Raw genomic sequence first — 26774 nt, 5'->3', positions numbered from 1 at the left:
CCCCCCCCCCCCCCCAGAGAAGCTTCAGGCACTAGCTGGGCGGGAGGGGATGTGGTGAAATTGGGGGTCAGAAAGGAGAAGAGAATAAAAGTTCAGAGGCCTGGGTGTGGTGCAGCAGGAATGAGTTACTGGGTATCCTGTGGGAAGCAAATGAGCCTGGGAAGCAAAGAGGAGGAAACGAAAGACATGAAAGTTATGCTGAGTCTCTGAGAAGAGAAACCTCCTTCTTCCATTCTGCCTCCACTTTGCCTCACTCTTGGGCACACCACGCACTCTACTTCATTTCACCCAGCTGGCCTGACTACAGGGAGGGGGGCACCACATGTGCGCAAAGTTACTCTACCCCTTAATACATTCAAGTCTCTGTAAATGCTTCCAATTTCCCCTCCTCAGGTTTGCTGTTCAGGAAAGAAGATTCTCAATTAATACTCTACAGACTCCCCCTGCATGTTGGTTTGCAAAATTAATGATCCTGCTGGAAAAGTAAATTAATCTCTGATGCTTGGTTGAGGCTAAGGAAAAAAAAACACTCTTTAGGGAATTAGGCCTTCTTAATACACCTCATCCATAGTATTCTCTCCCTCTCTTTCACGCTAACCACACTCACAGAGAGGCAGGAACCTATATAGTTTGAAACTCCATCTCTGAGCCCGAAGGAACCACGATGCATCCACTCATTCTCGCAAACAGTTACCATATACTATCCTGCTTTTGCAGCACACGTCCAAGAGAAGCCAAGAAAGGCTGTGTAGAAGTCTCCTGATGGGTTATTCCTCACATGTCAAGTTTTACTTGCACTTTCTACAGCCACTGTTTGAAACATTTTGTAAAATTTAAATAACATCTTCATAGTTCCTCCAATTTCAGGAAGAGCACAACAGCTTTTCCAAAAGCCCCCAATCACAGGTCTGACAGTTTGCAGACATCTTTTGGGATTAGGTAGATGTTTTAAAGGAATTGGTAGTTCTCCGATTGCCTTGCTGGGTTTTTCTAGCCAGAGTCTTTGGTACACGGCATTGCTCAGTTCCTTTCAACTGAAAAATTAAATCTGTGCTCCTGTCAAAATGTGTCATCTCACCCCTGGACACTCATCACAGTTCACCATACCCTACGCCCAGTCAGAGTTGAGGTGGCAAGGATGGTGTAGTCAACCCTTCGGAGGTCTGGGAAGGCCAGATGTTTGGGAGGAGCTGAACAACTGGTGTCCTGGGAAGGTCCGGCAACGCCAGCTCTGGGAGTTCCACGGCATACTCGGTGCTATGAGAAGAGCTCATGTCCGTCCATGCCCTCTGGTGTGAATCACACTCCCCGGTTGGGCCTTTGGGAGAAAATTCATGAAGGACACCCTAAGCGTTGTAGACCCTGCCAAATACACATCCGAACCAGGGGTGTGTGTGAAGGAGAAGGGAGGAAATTCTCCAGAGGCTTTCCTTCGAGTCTGTTTATGCTTTGTGCCCCATGACTGGGTTCTTTGAAGGTACTCCTGGAAAGCGCAGGGAGGAGCCTCTTTTATGCCCCATGGAGTACCTCGCCTATCAGTAAATAATGAATGACAGCGGCGATTTCGGCCGGAAGCCCAGGCGCGGATTGGGGGATTGGATCTGACCGACCCTCTCGCGGGCGCGGTTTGCGGCCGGCGCCGGGAGACCCTGGGAGAGGCCGCCTGGGGCAGGCGGCGCAGTCAGGCCCCGGCGCCGCGGGCGCTGTCTGCGGGCTCTCAGAGTGGGGCTCCACCTGGCCGCCGCGCAGCGGCCGGAGGGGCGGGGCCGGGGTTCGCGGAGGCGGTGACGCCTCCTCGCGCCCGAGCGCGCGCTCCCCCGCGTCCGGCGCACGCGCGAGGCCGGGAGGGAGCGCGCCCCGGCAGCGGCGGCGCGAGAAGGAGGAGGGGGAAGAGGAGGAGGAGGGGGAAGAGGAGGAGGAGGGGGGGGGCTGAGGGGAGGCTGGCCGAGCGCGCGGTGGTGGCGGTGGCGGCGCCGGCGACCGGAGCCGGGGCGGAGTGCGGAGCGAGGGAGGGGGCGGAGGAAAGGAGGAGTGGGGGCGGAGGAGAGCCGCATTTCCAATTCTCAACTACGAGCCCCGAGTTTGTAGATGGGGCTGCTCGGCGGCGCCTGCGGCTGAAGGAGAGCAGCAGCGACCGGCGCAGGGGAGCGGTGGCGGCGCGGAGGCGGCCGAGGTGTGAGCCGGTGAGTTACTGGGGCCCCCTCGCTGCTCGGGTAACGGTCTCGCCACGCGCCAAGGCGGCCCGGGGGCGCCCTGTTGCTCGTCGCGGTGCGCCACGCGGGGACCCCGGCCCGCCCCGCCCCCTCAGCACCTGGGCTCGGCGCGCGGAGGGCCGGGGCGGTGGAGGCGGCGCGGGTGGGGAGGGCTGCTGGGGCGCCTGGCCCGGCCCGGCCGGCGCAGATGGGGCGCGCTTTGCCGGGCCCCTGGCTCTGGGGCTGCGGGCGGGAGGGCGGGCGAGCCGGAGCGCGGCAACGTGTCTGGCCCATGCCGCGCGGCGCCCGGCTCTCTCCACGCGCTCTCCGGCGCGGCCCCGGCTGGGGCAAGGCTGGGGCTGGGGGCGCGCGGGGCCCCTTCCAGGCGCCGGGAGCGGTGCTCGGGCGCCGACACCCTCTGCTGCGGGAGTGGCGTTTAAGGCATGAATGGAGAGCCGCGCCGGGGGCGGTAGTTGCTGTGACTGACACCTTCGGGGTCAGTGCCGAGAGGGGGCGATTCAGCCGGCTTCTGGCGTGCTCCCGAACCCCAAGTTCTTGGGGGAGGAGGTTTTCTGCAACTATTGCTGCTACTTCCAAGGCACGAGACTCGTTTGGTCAAAGTGGTTGTGGGCCGAGCACACGCTGCTCCGGAGGCGTTCGCTGCTGAGGCAGTGTTTTCGGATCCTGGGTACATAATCTGGAACCAGAAAGGTGCTGGGGCTTTTTTTTTTTTTTTTTTTTTTTTTTGGCGGGGTGGAGAACCAGAAGGGAGTCGATTGAGGGATCATACGGCCGGTAGGATGACAGGCTGTGGATTGGTTGGTGGATTTGTTTTTTCTTTTTTTTCCAGAAGGACTTTTTAACACTTTATTGGGAGTTTAGTTTCAATCTCACCAGCTCCTGGGATTACAGCTGGAGATTACATCCATTAAACTTCATCAGCTGGTGCATGCATTTATGTAAGGGGGTTGGGGGCAGGCGAGGAAGAGAATTGAAGGCTGATGGGGAAGCTCAGAAAATTCTCCGCATTACTTATAAACAGCCTGTTAAGGTCAAGCTAGCCACGTTTTACTCTTTCCTACGCCTTTGGGGATTGTTGGAATTTTACTTTATGCTTCCTGAATTGGTCTTGTAATATGGCTGGGAACATTTGAGGTGTGTTAAAATGCTCTTCAATTGGAATATGATTTAGCAGCCATTTCTACCCGTGAAATCTTTCAAATCGTCGTTTGGAAACTTATACATTTCGAATATATTAGGCGAGGTAACACAGTGTTATCAATGCAGAGATAGTTGCGGTACATACGTATAACAACGGACCTCAGGTAATACTGCTTATTTTAGGTACCTACTGTGCAATTACGGTAAGGTATCAGGCCTGATTATAGTCATATGTTCTGAGGCCTCATTACAGTAAACAAAGAACTTTTGTGGGTTGTGTCATTTTGAGGTCATTTGTATCTGAAATCTATCATATATTTAAATACATATTTAAATATATGCACAGCATGTTACTTCTTAAGATCCATGTTTCATTTTAGACTAGGGTTACATAATATTTAAATGGTACCACTTTTAATTGTTCTGTTTTGCCCTTTGGGGTTGCACACTAAATATCTTTATGAAAAAACATCCACGGGTGTGTGTGTGTCCTTTTCCAATTGATGCTAGTCAGTTCCTTTCTCACCTGGAATTTCAAAATGAATTATTTTACATTCCAGATTAAATAAACACTGGAAAAATTAAGGTGCTTAAGCAAGTCTGGTAGCGCTATATAAGACAATCATTTTTTGTTCTTTGAGCCAACTGTTGGATTTTTTAAAAAATGAATCATATTTTTCTTAAACATTTGAGGGAGCAGTTTGCTTTTTTCCCCCTAAGTCTCATCTCAGGCTGAAATTGTTCCAGAAGACTACACAGCCTGCTTCTCTCCCTCCTCCCCCCCCCCTTTTTCAGCTTGGGATAACCAAGACAACCATAATTGTCTTACCTTTTTAAAATTGTGTTTTTAAATTGGAGTATTTATCTTTTTTTAATGTACTTTACCTCTTAATAATGGATGATTAGAAGACAACAGATGTTTAATTAAATGCCTTTCACATTTTTGACATTCAAGCTTTGTTAAAAGCGAGTAACAGCAAATTATTGCTGAGAGTTGCAGATAATACAGGGTTAGATAGTCAAAGGCTATCTAATTGTAAAAACACCAAGAAAATAAATATTAAAAGAAGCAAGAGGACCCATTTGTATATTTGACATCACTTACTGTATATTATAAATTATCTAGTTCTAGGTGGTTTTTGAAAGAGTGTTTTGCAAAGTAGACATTAGGTATGTTAACACTGAAAATTTTCTTTTCCAAGGCAATTCATTTGGTAAGTGACTAAATTTGCACGGAACTCTACTTCAGGTAAATGTGGTTAACTTGCAAGGGATGTGCTGATATTTATTTCAGGAAGAATGAACATCTGCCTGTTTTAGATAAAACAAATACTGGGCTGTCTGAATATATTGTATATTCCTTTAAAAATATATACTGAGGAAAAAAATATGCTAGTTTTATTTTACCTGTAGGTTCTTTCCTTCCAAAAATAGGCTTCACATTTATTAATATCATAAGAGCAGATAAGCCTAAAAGATCTCTTTACTGATAGGTTGCTAGTATTGAATTTAAAAATTTCTTTCTTTCTTGTAGGGACCAGGTTCTGTATAGTGTATTTTTGGTCAGTCTCACAGAAGCTGTAATGATTTCCCCACTCTTCTTGTTATTATTTGTCTGTGACCACTGGGGGGAGACTTTATACAATTTAGGTTGACCATATTCCCTCCCTTAGATACACTGGCTGCTAATCATCCTTGGGCACTTTGCCAAACTGCTGGAAATGTGTTGAGGAGGATGCACTCAGAATCAAGTCTTGATCAAGGTGTCTAGTGACTTTTATTTTTTTGACTCACACCACCACTCACAAAGTACCTCTCTTTATAGATTGTGTTATTAACAGTCTACTTTTTGGTCTGTTGTTAAGTGGGCTAACTAAATATCTCACATAATGAAAGATAAGATTCATGACTACTTTAGAGCTTTCAAAGTCTGACTTTACTGGCATTAATCTTAGTAGCAATGTAGGTTTAATTACTTAGCGTACGCACATATTAGCTGTCTGGAAAGATCTGGAGATATAGGTGTACCATATCTGAACCTCTTCAAACAGATTGGGCTTCTATTTTAAAAAGCTTTCAGAGGAAGAGATATTACAGCATCCCTTGTATCCAGTTTCACCACAAAGCGGAAGTTGTTCCTTTTTCATAGTAGTAAAGATAAGATTAAAACTCACAACTTTGTTGACCATTATATTGTGGCTATTCTTAAAGTCAGAAGTCTGGTTTCCAATTCTAGCAATGTCCAATTCAGTAATAGTGAACTCAGTAAACAAAGGATGTTATGTTTATAGTAGCTTAGAAAGAACTTAAGTTTTATGTTTTTCCATAACTAAGACTTTTGTACATTCTTGATCATAGCAGATAGGATAGAATTTGGAGTAGTTTCTATCATTTTATCATCCTAGATTCTTCTTTTAAAATGGCTTTGCTTTTATCCTAATTTTTTTTTTTTTTAATGTTCATGGTATACTAGAAATGATATTTTCTGCTTAGGAAATGTTCCTTTCTAGCTAACTTCAAGATTGTGTCAAATACTTGGGGATGGTAATTCCTAAAGGCCTGTTTTGTTAAAGTTATCACTGATGCAAGGCAATATGAGAATTAAAGATAATATAGTGTGTTTTTGTAAAGCTCAAGTTATTCAAATCCTTTCCACTGCCTACTAGTTCCTATACAGGAACTGACCCCTGCTCACTTCACCAACTTACATCTTTTCCTCTTTGATCTATTACTCTTTTACCACTTCTTTAACATCCTCCCTGTTCACTATCTTCTGTCTGCATTGCCCTTCTTTTTGTCCCTCAGAAATGTCATGGTTTGTTCATGACTTAGGACTGTTTACTCTGCCTGGAATTCTCTTCCTAAAACATTACATGACTGGCTCCTTTTCATCATTTCAGGTTTCAGTTCACATACTATCTTATCAGATAAGCAGTATTCTCTACCCATTTAGAATAACACTATCCTTATTTCCTTCTATCTCGTTACCTTTAAAAAATTTTTTCTGCAAACCACTTATCGCTATCTGAAATTGTGTTTTTATATTATTATCTGTCTACTCTCACTAGAATGTAAGCCCCATGGAAACAGTAATTGTAGCTCTTTTGTTTAACTATATTTCAAGGACTTAGACCTGTTCCTGGCACACAGCTGTCATTAAATAAATATTCGTTTAAAAAAAATATCTGAGGTTCTGTCCTTCCTCAACTTTTGTTAAAATGTTCCTTTATGGAACGATAGGAGTAGATGGTAGTTGTAGTAAGTAGGCTACTTTTGGCTCTAAGTAATAGAAATTCATCTAAGTGACATAAACAAGAGGTAAGATTTATTGTAAAGATGCAGGGATATCTGATGGAATCCAAAGGTTGGGACTCAGGATTCCATCCAGTGCCAGCACGATACACTTCATCTCTTTATAATCTGCACATGCATTTCCTTCATTTCTTCTCTTGCTGCAGACGATCACTTCCTGGTCCTCTTAATGGAAAATATGGCTGCCAGCATCTCCTGAGTTTTTTCAGTAGTAGCCCAGGCAACAGGAAAGAGATTCATCTAGTACCCGTCGCTCCCCTGTTCAACAAACTATCTTGTATTATTAGAACTTGACGGTATTTGCTGTAACCATGTGAAATGGAATTGGAGAGAAAACCCAAGTAGATGGTACAATGATAATTAATGTTCACCCTTGACCATCCTCTAGAAGTTTGGTTTCCCTTCTTTTAAATTTTGCTGGTATATGAAGTTAGAAGATCTGAAAAGCACTGTCCTGGGGATTTTAAAAAGAAATGTCCTTTCATGGAAGGAATTTACAGTTTGGTTGAGGACAGTAAGACATATACATGAAGGAAAGAAACGATCAAAAATAGCATGGTGATAATACAGAAACAGGAAAATATTTGCAACTTGTATCACAGACAAAAGGTGAATTTCCTTGATATATAATGGACACCTGTAAATTGATAAGAAAAAGACCAGCCATAAAGTTGGGTAAAGATTGTAAACAGATAATTCATAGAAAAGGAAATCCAAGTTGTTCCTAAGCATATATATTCAACCTCACACATAATATAAATATCATAAATTATGAGGTACCATTTTCACAAATTAGGACCAAAAAAGAATTTGATAAGACTTTTCAGGAGGATAGAGACGAACCGGTGCTCTTTTACATTGCTGGTGGAAATATAAATCAATAGAATTTGATGTGATTGAAATTTCTGAAGAGTACTAAAGTAAATAGAAATACCTGAGAATATGCATAAATTGATGTAGGTGTTTGTGGGAGAGGAAAGAGCTAATGTACAACTTAATTATCTGAACATTAACTTGTGTTGCTTTATTTTTAACTTTAGTCATGAAACAAGCCCAGGCTAAAGTAAAGCCAGTGAGGTCACATACCTTCCCACCCCCCCAACACAGGAGATTCCTTTTAGGATTATATTCAGTTCATCTTCCCAGATCACCCTTTCTTTCATCCTAGTGCTGGTAAAGTTTGTTTTTAAATCACTGAGATTTCCATATCCTTTGTATCTTTCAGAGCCTAGCACTTTATTAGCTACTTAGTAGCACTTAAGTAGATTGAAGTGAACAGTGCTTAGCTTATTAGTTTCTCATAGACCCACTTCATAATTTTATGCTTTTGGAAATCTTTTGTAAAAAGTGATTTAGAATTTAATTTGATAAATGTACTTCAGATTTTATTACAATAAATGGTCGGTAGGGCAGTTTTATAAATTGTTTATAATATAGTATATTAATGGAACTTTTACATGGTTCCTTTGCTCTATAAAACATTGTTAGATCTGGGACACCTGGGTGGCTCAGTCAATTAAACATCTGCCTTTGACTCAGGTTATGATCCCTGGGTCCTGGGATCAAGTCCCACATTGGGCTCCTTGCTCAGTGGGGAACCTGCTTCTCCTTCTGCCGGCTCTTCCCCCTGCTTGTGCGCTCACGCGCTCTCTCTCTCTCTCTGACATAATAAATAAATAAAATCTTTAAATATTGTTAGATCTTAGTTGGGTTAGATAGATATGAAAAGTGGGGTAGGGCAGCTGAAGATGCATGAAATTTTTCTAGAGCAGTTTGTGAGAAAGTATGAGGAAAATGAGCAGATCAAGGGAATATGGTTTAGAGAAAGTATGTGGTGGCACCTAGAGAGGCTACGTATTAGGAGGAGTTTTAACCTAGGAAAATACTAAGCCAATTTAGCGGAATACATACTTTGAGGATATGATACTTTATAATATTTTTATTCTGTAGGTCATTTACCATGAATTGACTTTGGTGCATGTAGGGGTTCTCCTAAGTAGGCATCAGAATCCTTTAGAGTTATTCTATACCAAAGGATTCTAATTTAGTAAGTCTGGTGTAGGGGCAGATCATGTTTATATCTTTAAAATCAACAAGAGCCAATATTTGTGAAGTAATACATTCTGTAAAATATTCTCTTTAATAACCAAATCAGTTAGCATAGCTTCTAGGGTCCCATACCATTTATATAACTCTAACCCTAGAACTTGGTCTCTTACCATGGTGTCTACTTTAGCCGGATCAGTATCTCTACAAGCATCAAATTGATTTCCATTCCTTTTCTCCCTTTTATACTCTTCCCTTCTTTGTTCCCTTGTTTCTTCTTTACTAATAAATGTTCATATTTGCCTCTCCCAAAAAGCTGTCATTGGCTGGCCTCATGCACAATTTATCTTTTCAGTACAGGACAAATTATAGCACAACACTTACATAACTGGCAATTACACACCATGTCAGTGACTGATTTATGTGCTTTCACTCGCATGGGCCTTGTGCATATATGCCTGGTTTTACTGTTTGAACTTCCTTAATTTTCCCTCTCAGTACCAAGACCTTGGACCTTAGTCATACTGTCAGTGGCATGGACAATATTATTGAATGCTTACTATGTTTTAGGACTACGCTAAATGCTCTCCATACATTATCTCATTTGCTCATCAGATTTTAAAAATCAATATATGATTGTGTCAGTTTTCTGTGTCTGCTATAACAAATTGCTGTAAACTTGGTGGCTTAAAACACAGGACATTTATTCTCTCACAATTCTGGAGGCCAGAGGTCTGAAATCAGTATCATCGGGCCAAAATCAGGGTGTTGGCAGGGCTGTGCTCCTCAAAGGCTCATGAGGAGAATCTGTTCTTTGCCTCTTTCATGTTTCTGGTGACTGCCAGCATTCTTTGGCTTGTGGCTTCATCGCTTTAATCTTCAAGGGCTACAGATCTCTCTCAGCTCTGTTCTTAACACCTTCTCCTGTGTGTGTGAGTGAAAGAAAAATCTCCCTTTGCCTTTCTTTTTAAGGACACATATAATGGCATTTAGGGCCCACATAATGACCCCTGATAATCTCCCTATCACAGGATTCTTAATCACATATGCAAAGACCCTTTTTCCAAATAAGGTAATATTCACAGGTTCCAGGGCCTAAGACCTGGATATCTTTGGAGCGCCGCTAGCCTACTACGGTAGTAATTCAAATAGTCCAGAAAAGGAGGGTGGGTAAAAGTCTTTTTGGCCCATCTTGTCCCTCTCTTTTTAAGTCAGTGTTTCTTAGCCGGGGATGATTTTGCTGCCCTGCCTTCATGTCCCTCAGGGACATTTGGCTGTCATAACTGGAGGGCATTGCTGCTATTGGAACCTCTCAGGTAGAAGCCAGGGAGGCTGCAAACAACGCCCAGGACAGACGCCCACAACAAAGAATGCTCCAGCCCTAAATGTCCTAGTGCAGAGCTTGAGAAACACTATTTTGAAGGTGACTATTGCCAGAAGTTTCTTGTGTAGCATTCCTGAAAATTTTATACCAGCACATATCACGAGTAAAACCCTCTAATTTGAGTTGATTATGACTAGTGGTAGTTTGTGGTTGACTGAAAGTTGATTTGAGTGAGGAGTCAAACATGATTCACACATACTTTAATATATTTTTATTTAAAAACGGCATATACTGTACATTTATGTGCCAGTCATTTCTTTGAGTATGTATGTTTTGCCTGGAGCTCTGAGTCATTATTACTCTATAAACTAGTGCATTATCACTGATTCCTAGCTATGGGGCAAGAATTTAAAATTTTATGAAAGAATCTGAGTGTAGGATCCTTGTAGTGTTTTTTGACTCCTCAGTTGTTTTTAATTGTGTGCTTATGTTTAATTATACAGCAGATAGCGTTTTGTTTTCTTGGTTTTTTTGTCACTTGCTTTCTTCAGGTCTCTTCAAAGCATTCAACTTGGTTTTCATATGAAGAATGATATAACTCCATGGTCTTGTATTAAATAAAATGTGTGTATATATGTAAAATACATTTTATATATGAAGAAATATATGTTTAATGTTATATTATAAATCAAAAATAAAGAAATTCTGTTTTGTATAAAAAATAATGACTCCCTCAGATATTGGGAATACTACTCCCAGTTGCTGCTAATTTGCATAGCTTCTAATCTGGTGATGTAATAACAGCTCATGTCCCAGCTGCTTCCAAATTTTTGGAAGTTGTAGAAAATTTTGTTTTAATACAAATGACAGTTTATAAATTATAAGATAATACTGTAAGTACTTTATTGCTATACCAGTTTAATGCTTGAGTTACTTTTCTACTAAAGGAAATATTGGCTTTTCATTAATAAATATTACTTGGAGTTTTGCTTACTAGCAAAATATTTTCACTGCTTACATAGTTAAATCCTACAATTCCTTGAAGTTAGGGTCTTCATTTTATCATTTTCTTAACATGGCAGGACAGTTAGAGACATGGGTTGTAATCCCAGTTTTTCTAACTTCCATCTATTATACTTTTTCAGAACTCAGAGCTCTATGTGGTACAGATAGTAAACTACAGACATGTCTGTTGTTAGCACTGAACTCAATATACCTCATTTCTAAAACAGAGGTTATAATATCTATAGTGTTAGTGTAAGATTTTTAACTAGGTAATGTAAGTCTCTAGCACAGAGTCTGGTACATTTCAAGTGTTCAGTAATTGTCAGTATCATTTTCTTCTCTTACTGTTTGGTACAGTCTTATATGTGCAGTGAATAATATTTGTTAAATAACAACATTTTCAGTTGCCTTTGCCTGATTCATAACTTTCATTTTCTTTCACTCCAGTATGAGCTATGTCTCATTTAGTAAATATTTTTAAAAGAACTTTGCTTTTAAGTAGTTCAGTAAATTATGTGCTGTTAACTAAAATTAATAAGTCTTATTTTTACATGACATTTAAATGTGTTTACAAAGGGAGATTGGGTGGAAAGATGACTATGTGACCTCAAAGATTCCTTTCAGCATAATAAGATTTTATAAAACTCACATAATCCTGATTTTTCCTCATGCTTTCCCCCTAAAAGTCTACAGAAATAAGTAGTGTTTGATCATGTAGCTTTTTTTTTTTTTAATGACAAGAATGACCATAGTTGTAGTATGTTCCTAATGGTCCATTATCACATAAAGGGAATTTTTTAGTATTTTGGATGAATGTGGCTGTCTTCAGGTGGATTTGTCTTTCTCTTTTACCTAGAATATATATGTCTGTATACATACAATAAAATATTTCATGGAAAACTTTACGTAAATAAAATTTTAAGCCTTTTTATTCATCTTTTAAATGCCCTTCTGTCTGGGACTTTGACATACGAAACGTAGATAACGGAGTTAAATTTAATTCATTGAAGTTGCTTATTTCAGAAATTAAATGATGATCATGTGTATTTTTATGTAAGTTGATTCAAATACTTTTCATTTTCCTTTTCAAACTAGTAATCTTTTAGAATGGGGATAAATGAAAAAACTTTAAACCATGTTTTTAAGGAGGTTGGAGCACCTTGTGAGGCATATAGGCGAAGTCATCACTAGATGCCCTCATCATTCCTAGCATTTGGTTCTTGAAAACCTTAAGGTAGAGAAATATTCCCTGAAGGTTTAAGATGTTATGGGGAAAATAAGGATAAAGAGTTGTGGTTGTGAATGAACCCTTAAAAATCCTTATAAACTTTTGATGTTCATCTAATAAAAACTTTAAATAAAATAGATTATCAACATTTTATGCAATTAAGTTTGGAAATGCCAGGGACTTTACAGTTATTTTCCATTTACCCCTACTTTCTTGAAAGAAACTTTTCAGGATTTCCAATCTGGGGGGATGGGGGGGTTCTTAAAATTTTAAGAAGCATTTTTTAGGGTGTCTTATAAATAAGAGCTTTCCTCATTTCCACTTAAAAGTTACTCCAACTTATGGTTCCAACTGTTGTTCTAGAGATAGCAGAACTTGGATATTTAAAATTAAAAAAAAACAAGCTTTTAGTAACCTTTATTTAACTCACTCAGCTTGCTAGAGCTGAGTGGGTATTTATAGTTCTTTTCTACCCATGATAATTTCATGCCAGCACTCATCAGAACATAACATAATGGAACACTGACTTGGCTCTGTCCTTCTCATATCCATTCTCTCCTTCCCGATAGACTGTTTCCAGATTAAAGGCTGGAAATTTGTTTTGTCCCTTCTTCTGTCTCTTCTAAGAGTGCACTGCAAATCTTCTACTCCTACTCTGCCATCTTTTAATTTCCCTTCTCTTTTATCTTCCAAACCTGCAGCTCCCCTTTTCCCAAAATACCTCCAAAAAGAGCAACTTAGAATTTGTTACACTCAAGTAGAAATTTTCACCAAAAGGAAATCTGTATACATATGTATGTACTGGAATTTCACACTTAAAGGGTTACTTTATGTAGTTTACCTGAAGAAAGAAACTGTCTTTTTTACATCCCCTCAACCAAGCATTGTCCCATGCTCATAGGCTGTGTTTAATATTTATTACTGAAATTAGGAAACAATAAAAATTAGCATATAAATAGCATTTTATCATGTGCGACTAAGTTCTGAAAGAGTTTGAAGTTTAGAAAAAAATTCTCATCTGTAGGGAGGGACTTGCCATTCATTTGATTGAATTAATTTTGAGATGAGTCCTTTTAGCTCTAAAATTTTGATTCTAAAAAAGCAAGAAGTGTGTCAAATTGATTAGGTATTGAATGGCTAATAAAAAAAGAATATTGGGTGGGGTAACACGAGTGAAGGCATTTAAGTGGGGAGAGATGTGTGGTTGTGCATATAGTAACTAAAAAAGAACAATGTGGTTAGAATAGATAGTTTATATTAGAGAATAGGGGAATTAGGCTGAATAGATAAAAAGCTAGATTTTTAAGAGAAATTTAAACAATCTTGGATAACAAAAGTTTTTCTAATCTAGTATTGTCTTTAAAATGACATTTTTACATGATAGTCTTGTGCTGAGTGGGTTACAGTGAAGAAAATAGTGGAAAGAGACTTGCAGTGATAATTTAAATGTGAGGCAATAAGAACTTGAAAGTGGTGGCAGAGGGAATGGAAAATAAGAGATGAGTGGAGGGAAATTACGACTTCACTGTGGCCTATCAAATGACATACAAAGGTATCTCGAAGTTTTCAAGGGATTCCTAGGCAAAGAGCAGTCCCTGGATTTTCAGCATTTGGGGATCTTTTCCCAAGGTAAGCCCTCATCTTGTTTTAAACAGTCATGTAGTTTCTTATTTTCTTTTTTTAAGAAATATATATATTAGAGAGAGAAAGAGCCTCCCTGCTTGCACAATATCAGGAATGCACGTGCAAGCAGGGTGGAGGGGGAGGAGGGAGAGAGGGAAAGGGAAAGAGAATCTCAAGCAGACTCCCCGCTGAGCAGGGAGCCAACTCAAGGTTTGATCTCATGATTCTGAGATCATGTAGGTTCTTTTTCTTTTTTTTAAGATTTTATTTATTTATTTGTCAGTGAGATAGAATACAAGCGGGGGGAGTGACAGGCAGAGGGGGAGGGAGAAGCAGATTCCCGTTGAGCAGGGACCCCGATGCAGGACTCGATCCCAGAACCCTGGGATCATGACCTGAGCCAAAGGCAGATGCTTAACCTACTGAGCCACCCAGGCGTACCAGGTTCTTAGTTTTTAATATGTTCTTGTATTCTCTAGATTTAAGCAGGTCGTTCTCAACAATATTTGACCCCTTTATCATTATTAAAGGATGGAAATGTCTTTTGTCATCACTTACCTGAGTATTAATTAGTAAGTCACATTTCATTTATCCCTGCATGATATATTGTTAACTTTCAAAAGAAAGATATTTACAGTAAGGATGATGAATGAGCCTTGTGGTTGTCTTAGAGGAGAGGGGCAGAGGAACTGTAAAAATTGGAGAAAAGAAAAACTTAGAAAATCAAGATACTAATAGTAAGGAAGATTATAAGAATGTTAAACAAGGAATTTTAAAACAAATTTTAAAAACATTCAAATGCCTGAAAGAGGCTTAAAACAATGTTAGAAGTTGTGGGCAAATAAGAGAAGTGTATAACTTGATTTTTATTATGAGATAGCATATGTAAAGTATGGTCAGCAAATACTTCTTACAACCATGAGCATACTTTTTATATAAAGCCAAATTATTATGAGATATTTTTTAGGTATGCAAGAAAATTGAAGTGTTTTATTGTTAGAAATATCAAACTGTATTAGCTTACAGTTCATCTATTTGCGTTATTTAAAATATACCACTGATTCAGGGGGCAGTTTTGCCTCCTATAGGACATTTGGTAATATCCGAAAACCTTTTTGGTTGTCACAGTTTGGGGTCAGAGTGGGGATGCTTATTGGCATCTAGTGGGTAGAGACCAGAGGTGCTGCTAAACCATTTATAGGACAAATCCCCCACCCCCATGACAAGGAATTAAAATGTCAATAGTGCCAAGATTGAGAAATCCTGGAATATAGAGTAGGCAAGTTCTCCTGTGGGCAATTTTAGAGACCTATCAATTTCTTCTTTCTTTCTAGGATTGATCAGAAACTGTCTTTCTGTTAACACACTTTTTTTTTTTTTTTCCAGCAACTTACAGTACACCTGATTGTCACTGATTTTTTATTATGTTCTTATCCTAAGGGCATATCTTAGACACTTTAATTAGATGAATATTTCCAGTAGTTCTACCCTTCCTAGGGTGGCTTTTTTCTGCTAACTTTATGCATCTTGTGTTTCCTTTCACTAATTTAATTCTTGAGGGGTCACCCTATTTCCAAATTCTGAAAGCCTCTTGATGTGATTTCCTAAGGACTTCTTTTTGCAACAAGGCTTTTTATGTGCTTTAGGGTGCTTCATGTCCCAGGTCTGGGTTGAGCTAGTTCTTGAGTGTAGGTTTTTTCTGGTAGTGTTTGCATCCGTTCTAACTTTTTATGCAAGATCTTTTTTTTTCTGACAGCATTTGAATCTTTTCTAATTTTTATATGCAAGAAGTTTATTTAAATAAAATGCTTAGCTGAAAATAAAAAAAAATCTAGGAGTTATTTCTTTTAGAATAATTTTATGCCTGTTTATAAAGATTGCCCTAGGTATAAACAGCTACATATGAAAAGGCTTTATAATAGTTTCATAATGATAAATGAAAAACATTGAATTCTAGAATGAAACAAGGTATGCGGAGTTTTTTGTTTGGTGTTATTGTTAAGCAGTGCAAAATAATTCTTTGGAAAATAAAGATAAAAGTTGGATGAACAGGGATGCCCGGGTGGCTCAGTCAGTTAAGCATCTGCCTTCGGCTCAGGTCATGATCCCAAGGTCCTGGGATCGAGTCCCACATCTGGCTCCTTGCTCGGCAGGGAGCCTGCTTCTCCCCCTGCCTGCTGCTCCCCTGCTTGTACACATGCATGCGCACGCAGTCTCTCTCTAATAAATAAATAATATCTTAAAAAAGAAAGTTGAATGAACATATCACCGACAGAGAAAGACATTTTGCAAGAACCTTAACCCACTTCAATTTGATGTTGATCTAACCATGTTGGCCACTTAGTGAAATATACCTGTGTATACTAGCTACTCTGTGTGTAAAAAAGAAATAGAGAGGGAAAGCAAAAGTTAAAGAAAACTATTCTGTAGTGGTCAGGGTGTGGTGATTAAAGGAGAGGGAGAGCAGAGTGAGAGAGAGAACATTGAGAATTTGTCATCTTTGAGAGGCAAAGTTGTGGAGTAAGTGCAGGTGTTCTTTTTAGTAGATAACTTCTTGTCTGCCTCTAGTACGCATAAATTCTATTTTCATCTTCCATTTTCACCTGTGCAAGTGTTTCATTAATTGACCTTACATCAAATCTAAAACTGATCTGCCTTGTTGATAGATCAGTTATTAACAGCAGTAGGCTTTTGTTAGTTTACTAAGTGATACGTTCTTGAACTGCACCACAGAACCATCCTACCCCACCACTTCAGATATATATGGTTAATTGTCTTGAGTCTTGACTCCTTCCTTGGGCTTCTTGTCAGCTGAGGAAAGCATTGGTGCTGCAGCTGCTGCGTCTCAGAAGAGGTATCATGTCCTCACTGCATAAGCACACAACCCACATCAGTAAGCTTATTTTAATTGTGGAGATACTGTAGCTAAGAAACATTTAAATGTTTGAAGAGACTACTCTTCTGAGTCTAGGAATTCCGGAGTAGTTGAATACACAGCATTCATCCTCTGAACAACCCAGTTTATCCGGAGGGAGGGATTTATGTTGACCAGTGAACAGGACATCTTTTCCTCCCTAGTTATTTATGATAAACTTGTTTTTTTTTTTTAAAGATTTTATTTATTTATTCGACAGAGATAGAGACAGCCAGCGAGAGAGGGAACACACGCAGGGGGAGTGGGAGAGGAAGAAGCGGGCTCCCAGCGGAGGAGCCTGATGTGGGGCTCGATCCCAATAACGCCGGGATCACGCCCTGAGCTGAAGGCAGACGCCTAACCGTTGTGCCACCCAGGCGCCCCAATGATAAACTTGTTTTAAATGGCCTTTAAAAAATAGTGTTACATGGTAGAGTTAAGCTGGTATAGAAAAATGAACATGCAATGAAAGTTAAAAATTTCTGTTCCCAGCCTTAATTCATAGAGTTAATCATTGATAACAGTTTTAGATTTAGTTAGTAAAGTGTTTCTCAGAATTCATAACTAGCATTTTGGCAGTACTATGCAGTCTTGGATTGTCCTGAGCACATCTTAATGTTTAGTGCCCCTGTTCTCTGCCACAGCCATGGGGGCATCAAAAATGCCCTCGCTTATTTCCAAATGCTTCTTGGGTAGGGAGTGATACTTATCCCAGGTGAGAGTATTGTAATTTTTAAAACCATACCGCATGTCTTAGAAAACATGTCTTTTTTCAGTTTTACACAGTAACTATATTGACTCCACTATAAAAGAAGACTATTTGAACACATATGTACTTCTCAAGGGAGGCCCAGAGGAAATCCACTTGGAAAGAACAGAATGTCATAGATTACAATGTTTATTCAATCTTATCTGCTTTTCTTTATGACAGTGTTACTATCTTATGTTTTCAATTACCTTTTTTATTTTCCTTGGGTGTTTTGTGGTTTTTGGGTCATGAGCTCATGCTTGGCTGGGTTTTATTGAAAGGATTCTGTACAGCCTGGTTAAAGAGCACATTCCTCCAAGGAAGATTTGCTAAGGCTTTTCTTTGGCATCTTTGTAATTTCTCTCCTCAGGGTTTTCTGAACTAGGTAGGTGTATCGGAACCCCGAATCCTTGAGAGTAGGCTGTGGTTACACATTCTCAGGTGATATCCCCCCTAACATGGAATCCAAGCTGAGACAGGCTAATTCTCCTTGTTTTCGTTGGCCAGCAGGCACATCTTTGCTAAGCCACTCTTTTACAAGGTGGCAGTTAGTGATGTAAGGCCCCAGCCTTATATGGAGGGTCTCACTTTCAGTTCTCCATCTTGAATAGACCGAGTCCTAAGCTGCTGCCTCTGAACTTCTAGGTACTGAAATCTGCAAACCCCAGAGCAGCCATGGCTTTAGCACCTGCTTACCAGTTTTTTATCTTCTTCTTGTGGTCCCATGGAGATTTTCTTGGCTTGTTTTTGTATTTGAGAGGATGTTTTTGGTATTTTATATAGCATTCCTGGCTATTTTGTAAATGTGGGGAGTATTTTCAGATTGTCAAGTCTAAGTTTTTGCTGGACCTTTAAGCCTCATTCATCTTCTTTCTAACTTCCAGGAATGTCCTAAAATTTTTGCTTTGGCTAATCTCTTTCATTTCTCTCCCACCTCACCTCCAGTATTGTTGGCATTTTATTCTTTTTAAAAAGTATCATTTCTGTCATTTCACTGTGACCTTAGGAGAGAATGTAACCATGTGTGCTCAGTCTTCCATTTTGGCTGGCAGCTTGTCTCTTTTTAGATCTAAGCTCATTAGGGCTAACTGATGAAAAGTAAATCTCTATAAATGCCTTTTCACTTAACTTTGATTTTGAAGTTTGAACTTGACGAGCATGATCTTTCACTGTAAAAGTGAGGGGGCAGGGACAGAAGATAAAGTTCAAACCATTAACTGTGCAGTTGAGCAATGTCTTCCTGGGATGGGGAAAGTGAGGATCCTGCCATAATGTCTAAACTTACAGGGCAAATCACATTAAAAAGATGAGAAACCACAATTGTAAAATTACATGCAAAAACTATTAACTACAGTATGCATGTCTGACTTAATACTAAGAATTAGAGTTCAAAGATAAATATGATGCCATTTCTGCCCCCAGAGAGCCCACTAATTTTGTGGTAGAGACAGACGTGCAAATGAAAATACAGTCAGTTTTCCTTATTCATGGTAGTTATGTCTTAGAATTCCCTGTGACTACTGAATTAGCAAATACCGAGTCCTTGCTTCTAGGGGAATATTCAGGGTTATGTTCCTATGAGCCTCTGATCACATTTTCATTACTTGGTCAATGTATAAGCTTGTTATTTATGTGCTTTTTGTTTAAAGCTGCCTTAACATATGTTGTTGATTCGTTAACATTGAATGACCAGTGGCACCATGACTAATGCCTGAAGGAAGCTCATCGAACACGTATTTTTTTTCTCTGTAAGGCACATCCCCAGCCTTCTTGTCCTTAGGAACACCAAACAACACTTAAGCACTATGCTTGGGGGACATTTTAGACAGAACAATAACCACGAAAAAGCACAAAAATGTGCAAAACATAGCACTAATATACCATGAAAAGGATACTTGTTTTTAGTGTGAGAGCTGAAATGAAAGGGTGGTGTCACCTTATTGGACCTAAGCTGGGGATGCACACACTGGGCACATTTTTTTTTTTTGGCCTCTGTGCCTGTCTGCAGGTGACCACAAAAGCACTGCAAGTATTGACTTTGGGGTTAAAAATAAATTTTTGCAAGTAGGCAAATTCACAAATACAGAACTCATGAATAATGAGGATTGACTGTACTATATGTTGAGTGCTGTAATTCTAAATCTGCTAGGATGAGTCAGGAAAGGCTTCCTTTTAAACAATTAAGATGAAGTTCTAGCAGTATGAAGCAATGAATAGTAAATGGCCCAGTGTGGCCAGAATCAAAAGGGCTTCTCTGAGAAGGAGCAGGAGAGCATGTTTCAACAGTTAAGGAAGGAGATATGAGACCCTTGTGCCATATTAAGGAATTTGGATTTTATGGATGATGGGGAACCATTGAGTGATATTAACCTAGGCATAAGCATGGTTATGTTTGTATTTTGGAAACTCACTCTAATGGTGGTATTGGGGATAGATGAAGGAAAATAAATAGAATGTTGTAGAAGTTAAGACGAGAGATGATGGAGAGAATGAACTAAGGCAGGGACAGTGGAGATAAACTGATATATTTGAAAGATATGAAAGATATCACATTGAAAGGTCTTGGCAGCAGGTTAGTTGGAGTGAATAAAAGAGATTGACCAGGTATGCCTGGGTGCCTTTAACTGAGATAGGGAATATAGGAAGCACACCGGCTTTAGGAAGTAATACGATCCTTGGATGTGTTGAGTTTAGTGTCCATGGAACATCTTTACAGAAATGTAGGCAAGGAAATATGAGTGTGAAACTCAAGAGAGAGCTCTAAAAGACATTAGAATGTATTTATGAATTGATTGAAAAATATCTTAGTGCCTGCTATGTGTCAAGTCACTGTCCTAGGGCCAGAGGAGATAAAACAATTTTTTTTTTTAAGTGAAGGGAGACAGACAACAGTCAGAGCTGCTTCAAATAGGCACTCTGATGAAAACAAACCTAGTAGGAGGGAGAGTGGCTAAGAGTGTGTGTGGAGAGGCTAGTTTGGATTGAGCGTTTAGGTTTAGTTTCTGGGGTAACATACTGAGACAAATAAGAGAAAAAAGGATGTATGTGTGGATATCTGGGAAGATCATTTTGAGCAGAGGGAACAGATAATGGTAAAGATGAGAAATGGGAAATTAGGCACGTTTGAAGCAGGGAAGGCAGGCCGATGCAACTGGAGATGAGCAGGTGGGGGAGAGATCATCGAGGGGGAACTCAGCAGGGCTCACGAGTACCTAGTCATGAAGGCTGGTGTAGACCATGGTCAGGTTTGGGACATTTTCTAAGTGCAGTAGGAAGCTACTGGACAGTTTTAGCAGAACAATAACAAAATCTTTTTTATGTTTTAAAATGATGTCTCTAGCCACTCTAGAGATTATTGTTGAGAGCTAGAGTGAAAGTCAGTGACCAATTGAGTGCCTGCTGAAATAAATAAGCAAGAGGTGATGGGGGCTTAGAGTAAAATGATGCCAGTAGAGCCGTCAGAAGGTCAGGTTTTGAGTCAGTTACTTGTCTTCAGTCACCCCCATGATGGCTGAATTTAAAAACCACTTTATCACTGGTCTGTTATGAATTCTAGGTATTTTTGTCAGTGCATATATAAAATGTCACCTTAAAAAAAGAAACTTGATGAAATTTATTACCCCATAATAACCTAGTTTTGAGATACTAAAAAAGATTCAAATCTTCATATTTAATGAGATCTGGCAGTGATCCTGTAGTCATATTTCAGGTTTATTAGTGCTTATTATGTAAAAACACTTCCAGACAATTCTACTGGTTTAGTTAGAACACTACATATTTTCTTATAATAAAGTAGTGAAGCTTTGAGCTGCTTTGTTTATTAGTGGTGAGGAAAATAAAAATAAAAGTAGGGCTACTACACTGAGAGTAAATTAGGGACATTTCTGTTATTTACTTGAGCTGTTTAAAAAAGAATCTCTGTAGATGTAGCTTTTCTCTGGATGAGCTCTGTACTTTAACCAGGAGACTTCTAGTCATAGTATGGAGCAGGCACTAGGGTGGGGAAAAATTAGGGGTTGGTAGGCTGGTTAAGAGAATTTTAAAATAGTCTATGCAAAAGAAGATTAAAACTGTAAACCAAAGGTCTGAGAGTGGAAATTTTGAAGAGGATGAAATTGAGACTTTAATGAAGCAGAGTAAAAATATTTCAAAGAAAATTAGATGTCTGAAGGTTAGGGAGAAGAAAGAAAATCAGATGATTCTGAGATTTTAAGCTTTGGAGAACCGGTGGATGGTGATGTCATAATAGGTAGAATTTAGAGTGGGAGGAGTAGGCTCAGTTAGGTGAGTGAGTAGTTTTGAAAATGGTAAATTAAAAGCATCATCTTTGGGACTTCCCAGGGAAGTATGTTAAGAAGGCAGTCAGGGAAAGGTGAGTGCTGTCACTAAAATTTCAAAATCATATTCGTATAGAAACTAGTTAAAGTTCGAGAAGTGAATGAGATCGCTCAAGAAAAGAAAAAAAACCTCAGGGATGTCAGTAGCAGTGATGGTCTGTCCTCAGGCAGGGTGAGGACAGATAATGTAACTGATTTGCCAGTCAGGTCATTCCAAAATTTATTTACAAAGTTTGAGGAGAGCAGTGGCAGGGGAAGCCAGAAAGCAGTGGCTGAGATGGGAAGGGTGGAGAGCTGAACTACTCTTTAGAGGAGCTTGGGGCAGTGGGAAAAGGACAGAAGGCTAGGACCCAGGGAAAAGGGACGTGGGGTTCTAAATAGTAATTTTTAAAAATTATTACTGAAGGGTGAAGAAGATGTTAACACATTTATAAAAATTTGCAAGTATCAAATGAGGAAAAAATACTGAAGGTATGAGAGAGGGATGATGTGTGTTTCATGGTCCCACCGTAGGCGGGAAGGACTTGATTCATTGTAGTCTTACACAGGAGGAGGGGCGTATTTTCTTCTGATGTTGAAAAAAAGGAAGTAAGGAATGGTGCTGACGTTTGATTCTAGAAGTGGAGGGGAATTTCAATAAGTCATAAATGATACGCTCTTTTTTCCTTCTAACAAAATCCTCTGTTGGCAATTTAGTGTAGTGAATGTTCAAAATGGGAATGTGGGAGAATCCATGAAGGGGCAAAGTAATGGAATTATGCAGCAATATTTGGGACCTTGCTGATTTTTGGAGAACCGGGGAAGTTTGAACATATTGAAGACCTGGGGAAAAGAATAGATAGGAGGGCACTGAAATGGAGGAAAGAGCTGTGAACATCAGAGTTGAGCGAAGAGAAAGACAAACTTGATTCCCTGACGATTTTGTCTAGGGCTACCTATATTGAAATGAGTGCTGGCTAGCTTTAGCCAGGACACTAGGTGACTCTTTTCACTAAGTCTAAATATAAACTACACCATTAATGCCATTTTTATCAAACCAAAGCATATGAAAAAGTTCTGCTACAGCAGAAAACTATCATTGTAAAAAAGGACTTGTAAAACATCCTGCAATATTTGAAACAATATTTTTATGTAACCTTTTAAAAATTTATGAAAAATCAAATTACCGTATTTTTAGTTCGTTTTGTTACCAGTATTCTCAAAGCATGGTATCCAGCTTGATCCTTAACTGCTAGAAATGCAGGCTTGTTAAGCATATCCAGCTGTGTCCAGTGTTTATGCTCGCCATAACGAAATTTACAATGAGAAAAAGATTGAAGTTGTACCAGTGTTCAGTTGTCATTTCATCTGTTTGGAGTACTCTTTCACCACTTTGAATCTATTGCATACTCTTTAAGTTTCTTATAACTGGAAAATCTTCCACATAAGAAATGTGAGGTTAAAACCCCAAATAATCCGTTCATTTTGGATAGGATATAATTTGCTGCTCTCACCAAAGAAGGACCTCTTTGGACTTCCTAAATTTCTAAAACTTTGTTAAATAATTAGTAAGGCTATTCTATGCAGGGTTTTCATCTGGACATGTAAAATCAAAGTCTAATGATATTTGGACTGTTTTGACATTCCTGTGGCAAGGACTCCATATGTGGGAACCCTGTGTCCCCCTGTCTTCTCACTTGAGCATTCCTGCCCAGAGGGAATGACTGACATTATACCTTTGAGAATATTTCCCACTTTTTTCCACCACCAAAAATAGATTTTTGTGCTTATTTTTAATGCAATGCCTTGTACTTACTTTTATGTAATGTTTTGCTCATTGCTTTAAAGGCTGGTGTAAGTAGGAATGGACAATAGCCTGAGTGCTGAGACAATAAAATATTCCATATTGATAGCTAATTCTAGTTGCTTATAAAGTATCTTTGCATAAAGATATCTTTGTCATCTTGGCATAACATAATATTATAATCTGGATTACATTTGAGTACAGGTCAATAATTTTTAAGTCCCAGTTTTTTGTTAGAGTGGAATTGGTAGGTATGAGTTAAGGATAATGATTTGGTTGACACTAGATAAACATGGCAATAAGTAGAAGCAGTTTTATGATGAGTTAATTGAGATTGACTAAAAAGTTTCCTTTTAAGTTAAGTCTTTACACTTAATGTAGAGAATATACATATCGTTTGAAAATTGAAAATATTCTTTGTGGGCTCTTAAATATTGGTTTTATTTATTTTATTGTTATATTTTAGTGGAATGTTTTCCTCAAATATATTTCATGTCATACTGTATACAAAGAAGAACTTAATGAAGCACATCAGCCAAGGACAACTTGGTCTTCCCCAGGCTTTCACCTTCAAAGAAAAAGTCCTGTTTGTTTTTATCTCTGAAAGAATAGTTATAATTCTCTGATTGTTCTGCATTCAAACTGGCATTACTATTTATACATGAGAGATATATTTTTTGTACTTTAAAAATTGAAATTGTTAGTGCACATATAGATGAAAGACCAGCAGTGCCCCCCAATTCTTTTTATTTCTATTTTTTTCCCCAAAGATTTTATTTATTTATTTATTTAACAGAAATAGAGACAGCCAGCGAGAGAGGGAACACAAGCAGGGGGAGTGGGAGAGGAAGAAGCAGGCTCATAGAGGAGGAGCCTGATGTGGGGCTCGATCCCATAACGCCGGGATCATGCCCTGAGCTGAAGGCAGACGCTTAACGACTGCGCCACCCAGGCGCCCCTTTATTTCTATTTCTTGCTCCCCAGAAGCTACTGCTTTGAACTTTTTAGCTGTACCAGTAAATGTCATGCTTATCTTGCTGATTCTTGATTTGTCAGTTTTAACCATTATGGAAGATGAGCATTTAGCTCTTTTTCCACTCTACTCCCACTCTTTCTATATATACACCATATACACTTCTGATCCCTCAATTCTCCCGACATGATTGTATTAGGAATTTTGATTAGATCAGTATGTGTTAATTGATCCATTAGTAAACTATAGTTACCTTTCTCCATTCTTGTATTTTTATTTTCTTGGAGTTCATAATTATTTGCTTAGTTCTCTCTGTATACCACTTATCAATGATTCAGTCCCCAAATCTCTGCTAGTTTTCCAAATCACTTTTCAGCATGTTAATTAAAATTTATCAATTTCATTTTCTTGAAGATGTCACTCCTGGAGGCTTCTAACCTGTTTTAATGTGGCCTCGTTATTCTCTATACCTGACACATACTTGTCACCATCTTCCTGAGAATTATCTTTGCCTCTCTCCTGGTTTGGGTTTCTAGTTCCTGTGGTTCCTATATTTCATGTCTTTCCTTTTTCTCTTTTGCCACTTTGTTTCATGCTTAGAGAGCACACATCTTTTTCTTTCTTTCTTTTCACTTTGATTCCTGATTCTTGACATGTGAGTGTGTTTTTTTTTTTCCCTTTGTCCCTAGTGTTGTGAAATCTCACAATGATGTGTTGTGCTATGAGTCTGTTTTCATCAATTTCACAGGGCGCTCCATGCACCATTTAGTCTAGGAACTTAATATTTTCCAGAATCAAAAGCAGTAAGCATTTTATTAACATTTTCCTCCCTTACATAACTTCTCTTACTTAGATGCCCTCTATTGGGTCTTGTAATTCTCTCCTGTTTTTCCTACCTCTCTACTTTTCTACTTTTTTGGTATTTCCCCAGATTTATCTTCCATGATTTCTACTGGATTTTTTATTTCTACTTTTGTATTTTTATTTTCTAAGAGCTTTTTGTTTCTTCTGAATGTTCCTCTCCTAGAGCAATCTTATTCTGGTTTCACAAATATAATATTCTCTTATTTCTCTGAGAATGTTAATGACGTTTCGTTTTCTTTGCCCTGAGTAGTTTCATTATTACAAGTAGATTTTACCTGTTTGTTTATTCTGGTCTGTATCTTTCATGTCTTAGGCTTTTCTCGGCATATAATATCCCAAGGTTACTAGCTCCTTGTTAAGAGTGGAAAACTAAAAACATGAAGCTCTTTTTGCATGTTGAGCTTCTCTGTGGCCATTCTGTAACTGGATTGTTTGGGGGTAAACCTGAGCTTGATGTCTATGTCTTTCCTGTTAGGCTGGTCATGTTCTCGAGAGGACTCTTCACATCTTCCTGGAAGGTAAAGACCAACTAAAGGCTTATGATAGTCAGAAGGGAGAAGCAGGTGGTGGGGTTGTCTCATCATTCAGTAATTCCATTTTCCTTATGATTTCATTGCCTTTGGTCCAGCGGCACTTCTTACCTTAGTCTCTCTAGAAAATAAACTTCTAGTGTTTGGTACTGTTTGGTGCAGGGTAAGGGGCAGGCAGCTACCCTCAAGAAGGGTGAGGTTGAATTATTGGTAAGTGGTATTTATGAAAAACTATGAAAATAAATAAAGCTCCAAGAAAATAAAAATCGGGAATGGAGAAAGGCAGCTACAGCTTCTTAATGAATCAGCTAATGAACACTGAACTAATACTAAGTCTCCTTCCTGTAGCTCACCTCATTCACCTCAAGTACCTTGTGGTGCTAATCCCTGAGCCTTTGGAAGATTATGTTGTGTAAATGAGACGATTTTTTGCTTTCCCATAGCTTGTTGAGTTTGGTCTCTTTGGGATTGCTCAATCCAGTTACTCCTTTGCCCACATGTTTTACAGCTTCCAAAGTCAACTTTTCTCTCATTCTTCCTATCTTTGTAAACTTATGCCTTTAAAACTAAAATAAAATTACAGACTCACATCTTTATTACATTTTTAGAAGGGTTTTAGGAGAGACCAAAATTAATTGAGTTCAGTTTATCTTTACTTGGAAATATTGATATGTGTCCTCTTGAATAAAAATATTTTTTCACTTCATTTTACTTTTGCATTTCTATTTACTTTT

At 39.1% G+C, this 26774-nt stretch overlaps 1 protein-coding gene and 1 pseudogene across 2 annotated transcripts in view; one reads left to right on the top strand and one right to left on the bottom strand.

The window, feature by feature from the left end:
* Window positions 1-1961: 1961 nt before the first annotated feature.
* PALS2 (protein associated with LIN7 2, MAGUK family member) overlaps window positions 1962-26774 on the top strand; it is a 109263-nt gene continuing 84450 nt past the window's right edge. For both annotated transcript variants that reach the window (XM_040644182.1, XM_040644184.1), the window contains exon 1: window positions 1962-2183. The gene's annotated coding sequence lies outside the window, so the exon portion shown is untranslated. The remainder of the gene's footprint in view (window positions 2184-26774) is intronic.
* LOC121105902 lies at window positions 16339-16715 on the bottom strand (annotated as a pseudogene).

Source organism: Ursus maritimus, unplaced genomic scaffold (assembly GCF_017311325.1).
Source record: "Ursus maritimus isolate PB19 unplaced genomic scaffold, ASM1731132v1 scaffold_3, whole genome shotgun sequence".
NCBI classification, from domain to species: Eukaryota; Metazoa; Chordata; class Mammalia; order Carnivora; family Ursidae; genus Ursus; species Ursus maritimus.
This window is presented reverse-complemented; position numbering and strand designations above follow the sequence as displayed.